At 45.0% G+C, this 8,334-nt stretch overlaps 1 long non-coding RNA gene across 1 annotated transcript; it reads right to left on the bottom strand.

Annotated features, from left to right (window-relative positions):
- Positions 1–614: 614 nt before the first annotated feature.
- LOC121674025 lies at positions 615–7,949 on the bottom strand. Its single transcript, XR_006019407.1, has 2 exons — positions 3,414–7,949; positions 615–963 (listed from the first exon to the last, which is right to left on the bottom strand). It is a non-coding gene; the product is annotated as an uncharacterized LOC121674025 (long non-coding RNA).
- Between the last annotated feature and the right edge of the window lie 385 nt (positions 7,950–8,334).

Genomic DNA, 8,334 nt, shown 5'->3' with positions numbered 1-8,334 from the left:
TTTCCAGCTCCCTCAGGAATTCTCCAGCCCCTTCCCAGCTCCGTTCCTTTCAAAACCTTCAAAGGTTCCTTTCAAAGACCTTCCAGGTCTTTCTTCTCATGTCCAGAACTGGACACAGCATTTGAGGTGCTCAAATTTGTCACCAATCTTGAAAAATTTACCTTGGAAGGAGCAAAATACTGCATTTAGTGAGGCTGAAGTGGTTTTGTGCCCTGAGGCAGGAGGATCCTGCTCCCCGGAAGCTGCAGGGATGAAAATAGGTTCTACTTGTAAGGAGAAATTCTCTCCAACTTCATCTCTGCCACTTTCTTCATCAAATAATTCTGGTTTCTTTCTTTCTCCACCTGACCTGCAGGGAGAAATCAAAAGCCCCTCTGGAAGGGAACCAGCTCAGCCCCTGTTTGCAGCTTCACCTACAATGATTCACTCCGGGCACTACAAATGGATTCATTTCTGCCTGTCTTAGCTCTTATCAGCAACAGAAAAGAAAATCAGATTATCTGTGCCAAACTCCTCTTGATGGAATCATTTCAGCTCCGGCTTTCCCCTCCTGCAGCATCCTGCCCTCAACCCCAGCCAGGAGAAATGGGGAGCTCAGGAAATCACCCAGAGAATGATGAGACTTGGAAAACATCTTTTTATTTCTTTCCAGTGCCTAAACCTGTGCTGTTGGCTGAGGTTTTGGAGGGAATGCTGAATGGATATGGGAATTCCTAATTCCATGACAAGACTTCCTCGGCCTTCTCTCCTCCCTGACATTCCACTGAGTCAGGCCTTGCTCTCCTGCCAAACCCCCGAGGCTTTCACATGGTTCCATTTTTATTCCTTGAAGAGAGAACTCTAAAAAGGAAACAAACTTGAGCTGTGTAAAATTTTCTTGAGTCCGTGAATTTATCTGCTATCAGCACGTGGAATTGAACATTTTCAGGCAATTTTTAATTTCTTCCTCTTTTTTGGTGCTGCCTGTACAGAAAAAAAAAGGGGAATTAATTAATTAATTAATTTTGTAATTAATTTATTCACTCATTTATTTATTATCTGCCTTTGTGACTGTTTATTTATTTATTTCCCTGATCTCTGCCAAGATTTCAGGAATATTGACAGGAGCAGCACTGACAGAACCCAGGGAATGTTGCTGGTGGTCGGAAAAATCCAGTTTTATTTGTAGGAAAAGCAGCTCCTTTGACTCCATGGAATTCCATGTCTTCCCAAGCTTTTAGAAAGCTGCTCCCGTTCCTCAAAGGAAGATTGCAACTTCCCTCTCTCCCTGGAACACAACAAACACATCCCAGAAAATGGGATTAGAGCAGCCCAGATGGAGATTGTCAGAACATAAATCTTTGGAAGGAGCTGATGAAAATCCCAGGGAAAGGAGAAGGAACAAACAGCACATGGAGGGCACTGCTAATGAATCCCTTACTCCTGATGCTGGGAACGGCTCAGGCACGGATACCTGGTGTAATTAAATTATCGGGAAGCAGAGTTGGAGCAGATGGAGCTTGTCAGGATTTAAATACGTTGCAAACTGTGTTTCCTGCTGGAAACAAGACCAATTGTTTTGTCAAGTTTCGATTGGAATTCTGCTTTCTATATTGCAGTATTCCAGATTTTTCCTTGCCACACGCTCAATCAGCTGGAGAGTTCAAATTTCCCAATCAGCTGGAGAGTCCTTCAAACAGCATTTTTTGATTTTTGTTTTGGTTTCATGGAATGCTTTGGGTTGGAAGGGCCCTCAAAGCCCATCCAGTTCCACCCCGACACCTTCTGCTATCCCAGGCTGCTCCAAGCCTCATCCAACCTGGCCTTGGACATTCCAGGGATGAGGAATTCCCAACCTCTCTGGGCACCCTTTGCAAGGGCCTCCTTACCCTCCCAGCCAGAAATTCCTTCCTAAATATATCCTGGGCTAAAATCTTTATTCCAAAAATCTGGACCAGCTTCCAGTGGAGGATTCCCCAGGAAATACCCCAAATTATTCTGGTGGTAGCCAAGAGCTTGGAAGTGACACCACAGCTGATACAAGTGCCATTAACCAGTTTTAAAAAGGAAATATCCCATTGTCTCCATCTTTTTTTCCAGATGGATGAAGCCAAGGAAAGACCAACACCACCCAACAAGATCCATTATCCCTCAGGATCTGGAGTTTGCTGTCAATATTTTCCTGGGACTGGGCGTGAGTTCAAGGTAAGAACCTTTAAATCCCTTTTTTATGGATGCCAAAGTGTAGGATGGTGACTTCCCTTCAAAACCATGGAAAAGGGAAAAAATCCCAGCCTGACCAAAGGCTCAGAACAGCAATTTTTTTTCTCGGAAAAAATCATAATTTTGGGAATAATATTTTTTGGTAGATGTGTGTCCTTCCAGGCTTCTTTTTGTCTTATTTTTAATTGGATAGTCTTGGAGTGCAGGAAAATAAATTTAGAGGGAAGGAATATCCAAAGGAATTGCTGAACTGAGGGACTTGGGGTGTTTTCATGGATCCTATCCATGGTAACATACTTGCTTTATGGACCTTTCCATTTCAGCCCCTCCCCTCTCCCCAGAGCCCAGAACAATCATGGAAAATGGAATATTTTAATTATTATCCCTTTCCCTTCCCCATCTCTTAAATCCTGCATTTCCATAAACAACCCAAGCCACAATCACCTTGGAGTGAACAAACCACAGCCTTCACCTCAATTATTACAGAACTCTTCCCTATTATTTCTGTTCCCAGCTTTAAAGGTGAAGGGAAAACAGGGATCGAGGAGAAGGATCCGCAAGGTCATTTGTCACCAGGCCTAATTAGTTTGTTCTACATCTCAGCACCTGAAAAACCATTAAAAATCATTTTAAAATCAGCTTTGTTGAGTAAAAGATGAGCTGTAGTGGGGTAAAAGCCACCAAAGTGCAAGGAAAAATTCCCTTTCATCCCTGCATCCTCCTTCCTTTGAAAAGACTTGGAAAAAATGCATAGGGAGCTACAAAAAAATAGGAATATTCAAATTAGGCTGACCCTGAGACCAGGCTGGACATTTGATCCACTCCTAAAATTCAGCTCCCTCCTGATTCCCTGCTCATGGCAGCTACAAAGGATCATTTTCTTTGAGGGAATGTTTTTTTTCCCCCAGCGTTTCATTCCAGCTGAATGAGAAATTGTTTCTCCAGCACTGAAATTATCTCTGGGAATTTCACCCTCCCCCAAATATCAAAGATGAGCTTATCGAGATATTTATTTTCAGGTCATTGAGAACTGAAGTGGAAGATTTTTATTTTTCAGCCCATTCGAGGGCTCTGCACCATTTCTGCTCCACTCGATCCCTGAAGTCCCACCAAATTCCCAGGCACATTTTTTCCCTGTTTTCCTTGCAGCAGAGCCCATTTCCTCTGCCAGTTGCCAGCCCTGCTGTGGGCAGCTGGGGAGGGATTCCCACCTGCCTGGAATGCTGATCCCACCCTCATGGAGCCAGGGAGTCCTTCCCATCCTGGTGACCTCGATAAATTTATCCAGGGAACTGCAATGAAAATAAACAGAGGAATTTCCCTCTGAACCAAGACACTTCCACAGCTCCACCAAACCCTTTGTTGTGCACCTGAGATGAGTGAGCAGAACGTGGGGTTTGATTTGTGTACAAAACCCCCCAAATTTCTGAAGTCAGCTCCACCAAACCCCTTGTTGTGCACCTGAGATGAGTGAGTAGAACATGGGGACAACTCCTGGCCTGGCTGAGATTCCTTTGGAAAACTCCAGGCATAAATAACTGAAATAAATGGAATTTGGGAAGTTTCAGAGCAGAAAAGCTCTGGGTTGTTGCCTCTGGACCAGCACAGGCAGCCAAAGCCATGTGGTTCCTTGTATTGACTCTAAACCTGCAATCCAGCCTGGATACTCCCTAAATTCCAGGTTGGTTTTATCCAGCCTCTGCTTAAGTACAGCTCAACCACTCATCCCCATCCTCCAGCTCCTGCTGTTCCAACTGAAGTGACTTTTTGCTGGGATCTACCTGGGACTGGGTGAGGGAGATGGATGGATACCAGCCAGGGCAGGAGCCAAGAGCTGACTTTGGATTCCTTGGGAATTCCTTGGGAATTTGTGGCTAGCTTTTTTCAGGATCTCCTCACCTCCACAGACAGACCCTGTGATGCTCCCAAGCCCTCACCCCGAGCCTGGGATCTCCTGGAGCTGGCAGGGATCCCAGAGCCACCTCTGGCTGTGAACTCCTGGGATTGGCTCTCATGTTCTGCATCCCTGTGAAAAATGAACTTTCAAATAAAAAAGGAATGCAGCAGTCCTGTAAATCTGCTGAGGGGAGGGAGAGGGATCTACCCCACACGTGCTTTGGTTGAGGAATAACCAGCACAGCCCAAAGCTCCTTTTCCAAGGAAAAAGCAGCCAAAAAAAGATGTGCAGGAAGGGAGAAGCCTCCAGAGGTGCTTCCCCAGCTTGGGGCTGAGTGATCAGCTTAAGGCTGGAAAAGTCCTCCGGGATCATCAAATCCAACCCTTGACCAATCCCACTTCTAATCCATATTGGGAAGTGCCACATCCACTCATTTTTTGGCTTGTTCAGAGGGAACTGCCTTAATTCCTGCATTATTTCACTCATCTTGTTTATTCTTTCATATTATGCTCATTTATTATAAATACTTACTGTGTCTTGAGGTTGATTTCTTTTTTTAGGAATTCATTCTTGCTGGAATTGCTTTGCTTTGCTTCCCCAACTTCCAGCCCACCTGAACTGCTTTTCCTGTTCCTGATTTCACTTTTAGCTCCAGTTTTTCACCTGGATCCTCCCCAAGCGCCTCAGCACACGGAAAAGAAGAGATCCTGAGGCTCTGAATCCTCATTTTCCAGCTGAGCTGGAAAGGGACATTTCCACCTTTGCAGAAGCCTCATTCCCGTATTCCCTGAGTATCTCCAGGAGAAAACTGTGCTTTTGAGATGGTCAGGCAAGAATTCCAGCTCCTTCCCTCACCTGAGTGCTTTGATGGATGGGTGGATGGATGGATGGAGGGATGGATGGATCAATCGATCCATGGATGGATCCATGGATCCATGGATGGATGGAGCTGACATCCCGTAAGGAAAACACTTTCCATGGGAAGCTGTAATGTTCTCCCGAGTTGTTCTCCTGGAGAACATCCCAAAAATCCCGTCCCTGGAGGTGACACAGCTCCCCTGGGCAGGGTACAGAGCTCACAAGGAGATTCCAGAGGGAATTTTGCCTTTCTTGTCTAAAACTCTTTGGAAACTGGTTCCACTGTTCCTAACTGGGATAAACGTCCGCAACCCATCGATCTTCCTCTGTTTTCAAAGCAGGAATTGTTGCCTTTATTGTGTGAGTCCAAACAAGGCCAGGGGGAAAATGTTTGAGGGGTTTGATTCCCTTCTTGCCCATAGGAGGAGCTACCATTTTTAAATTATTAATAGCGGTATTTTTAATTTTTTTTTTTCTCCTTGACCTGAAGAATTTGTCGGATCTCCACTGAAGCCAACGCAGTGATCAGCCCAGGTGCTTCCCTAAGAACTGGCGATTCCCACAATTTTTCCAAGCTCCTGATGTGATCCTTAGCCGTCTGGAGGTTTAGGCTGGCCTGGACACCCCGCTCAGCTTCCAGCACAGGTCAGGCTGCTTTGGGTGGTGGTGGTTCTGAGCTCATGAGGAAAATGTGTTTTAATTAGAAATACGTTGGGTTTAAATATCTATTTATTAAAAACAAGCAAAAACATCCGTCAGCACCACCACAACCATTTAAAACCAGTTGGTACGTAAATTAGGAAAGTCATAATTAAAATAATTTGGGTTCATTTGGAGAGTGGAGTCCAATTAACTTGGTTTTCTTCTTTAATAAGCTCAATTTAAGTCTCTTCTACACTATCCAGCAAAAAAATGGCTGTACGAAGATGGAAATTATTAACAATTATCATTTTATCTGACTTAATTTTAGACTTGGCCTAAGGCTGAACAAGAAAGTTTAGTCCACTGTACCCAGAATTACAAACTGGGCTCGGGCTGGGCTGTCTTTGTGGTTTAATTCCAATGAAACCTCTTCCCGTTTTCCCAACGTCTGTAGTTGTGCCAGCACAGGAGCACTGGAATAATTCCTGACTTTTCCCTGGCCATGGGAATTACTCTGAAATAAAAATAGACTTGAGCTTCTTCCCATGCTCCTGCTGTTTCCAAGATGGAAACAGCCAGGGAAGCGATTTCCAGCGGCAGAACACTTTTTAATTAAAATAAAATTATTGGGTTTGGAAGCCTGGGGCATCGGCTGAGCTTTGAAACTCAGAGAGGGAAATCTTGGGTTTCGGATTATTGACATCTCCAGTGTGGCATAATGTGGTGAAATTATCCCAGGGATCCACCAGGAACTGGGAATTCTCCACTCAATTGGAATGAGCTCATTCAAGGCAGAGCATAAATCAGGTTTTAAAATAAATATTTCCATGATTTAGACTTTTTAAAATATTTCTATCAGAATTGTCAAACTTTCAAAGCTCTGTTTTCTTTATTTTTGGGATTTTTCCCCACAGAATTCCTGAGATTTTTCCTGCAGCTACGTAAATCTCAGTTTGGTCTTTTCCCAAGATTTTGTAGCTTCCCAGGTGTTTGTCCCATCCCAGGTCACGAGTTCTTCACACTTTTATAGGTTGGGTTCATTTGCACAGCAGGGTTCATTCTCCAATTCAAGCTTCAGTTAATGATGTAATTTCCCCGAGCTTGCCCCCCTGTAGAGGCTTTTGGTTGATACTTTTGGGCCTAGGACGGTCTGGGTGTCCTTGGAGAGCAGGCCCGGAGAGGCTTTGTTCTGTGTGCCTGGCACAGAGAGCAGCAGTGAACAGGGTACAAGGAACTGCAGAGTCACACACCAGGCACTGCGGGGTCTGAGAAACAGGAAAGTTAAAACCCAAGGCTTCATTTCCCCACTTCAGAGGCTTGACAAGGCCTCTACCTCGTCGAGACTCTCTTCTAAATATTCTAAATATCTACTAACAAGATGTGTCTAACAGCAGTATAGATCTATGAACAAGAATTGTAATTACAATCATTATAAACAATCTTTAGTCCAGGGCCAGTTTGGTAACTGTGAAACCAGGGCGGGGCAGATACAATCAGCTTGGAATGTTATCCAGTGTAAGATCTGAGTCAGTTCTCAAATTGTAAACAAACTTTGTTGATCTTTTCACTCTGATTGACACGTCAGTTATTAGTTCTGTATCCAAATGAATGTCTTTGGATACACTTTGGACTAGAATCACATGTAAAATCTGGTTCTGAACCTGAGCCAGGGTTACCAACTGTGTAGATAATAAGCACAGGAGAAAATCATTTAAACGACATCATCTTCTGAGTCAAGATTATGAAGAGTTAAACTTTTAGCCAAGAGTCAGAAGCCATTTGTACTGATTGAACCTAAAGATAAGTCAACGAAGAGTTAGGAACTTAGCCAAGAAGTACAGTGCTATTTACCCTTATGTGCCTGTCTGAAACTTCGCTTACAGTACCTGAACTGTCCTGAGGACAAAAGAAGCTGATGGAATCATAGCCAGCACCCAGATTGCGTGATCAAACACAGGCACGAGGCATGGACCGTCTCCAGAAGGCTTCCCGAGGCTTGCCCACAACAGCAGGTAGGAAGTTCATGGTGACAAAGAGATCCCCGACTTCATCTTTCAAGACCACTGGCTCAAATCCAGACCACGGCCCAAATCAAGAAAAGAACTGCGCACGTGCACAGGACTAATTACCGCATTTTAATGGGAAGCGGGGCTGGGAGGTGCTGGAGATACGTATGGGATTAACGTGGAACTCTTGGTGAAATAAACAGAGGGCAGATCACCGTGTGAGGGGCTGCCACGTCTCTAGGAGGCGACTCCCGTGCTGCCCGCCTGTAATTAACACACCACTTCCTAACTTTAATTAGTCAGAGAGTTTCTGTCCATGAATACCGAGCTTTTTATCGATTCACTTCGTTTATATCAGCCCCTGTTTTCTCAGCTGTTTCAGGAGCAGAAGCCTTTCTGACTCTGGAGCAGTGAATCCAGGCTCCTTTGCCAGCGGCTTTGGCTGCGGTGAGGGTGGGCAGCAGGATCTGCAAAGGTCCCTCCGCTCGGCCTGCAGAGCGTCACCGTCCCACCACTGAGCACAGACCCCTCTCCAGGCTGGCAGGGACGTGCAGGGGCGTCCAGTCCTGCGGGTGTGGATAACACGATGTCATTCTGGACCTTCTGCACAGTGGAACCTGAAGCCATTCGATATCTCTGCACGTCAAGTTTCCCCCTCAGGTGAATTTCACCTGGAACATGTGGAATTTGGCATGTGGAAATAAGGCAGCAGAGGGAACACAATTAATC

Source organism: Corvus kubaryi, unplaced genomic scaffold (genome assembly GCF_017639235.1).
Source record: "Corvus kubaryi isolate FWS band 111438036 unplaced genomic scaffold, C.kubaryi_AGA036_p1.0 66, whole genome shotgun sequence".
In the NCBI taxonomy this organism is placed as follows: domain Eukaryota; kingdom Metazoa; phylum Chordata; class Aves; order Passeriformes; family Corvidae; genus Corvus; species Corvus kubaryi.
The sequence above is the reverse complement of the archived record's forward strand: the minus strand, read 5'-3'. Positions and strand labels throughout refer to the sequence as shown.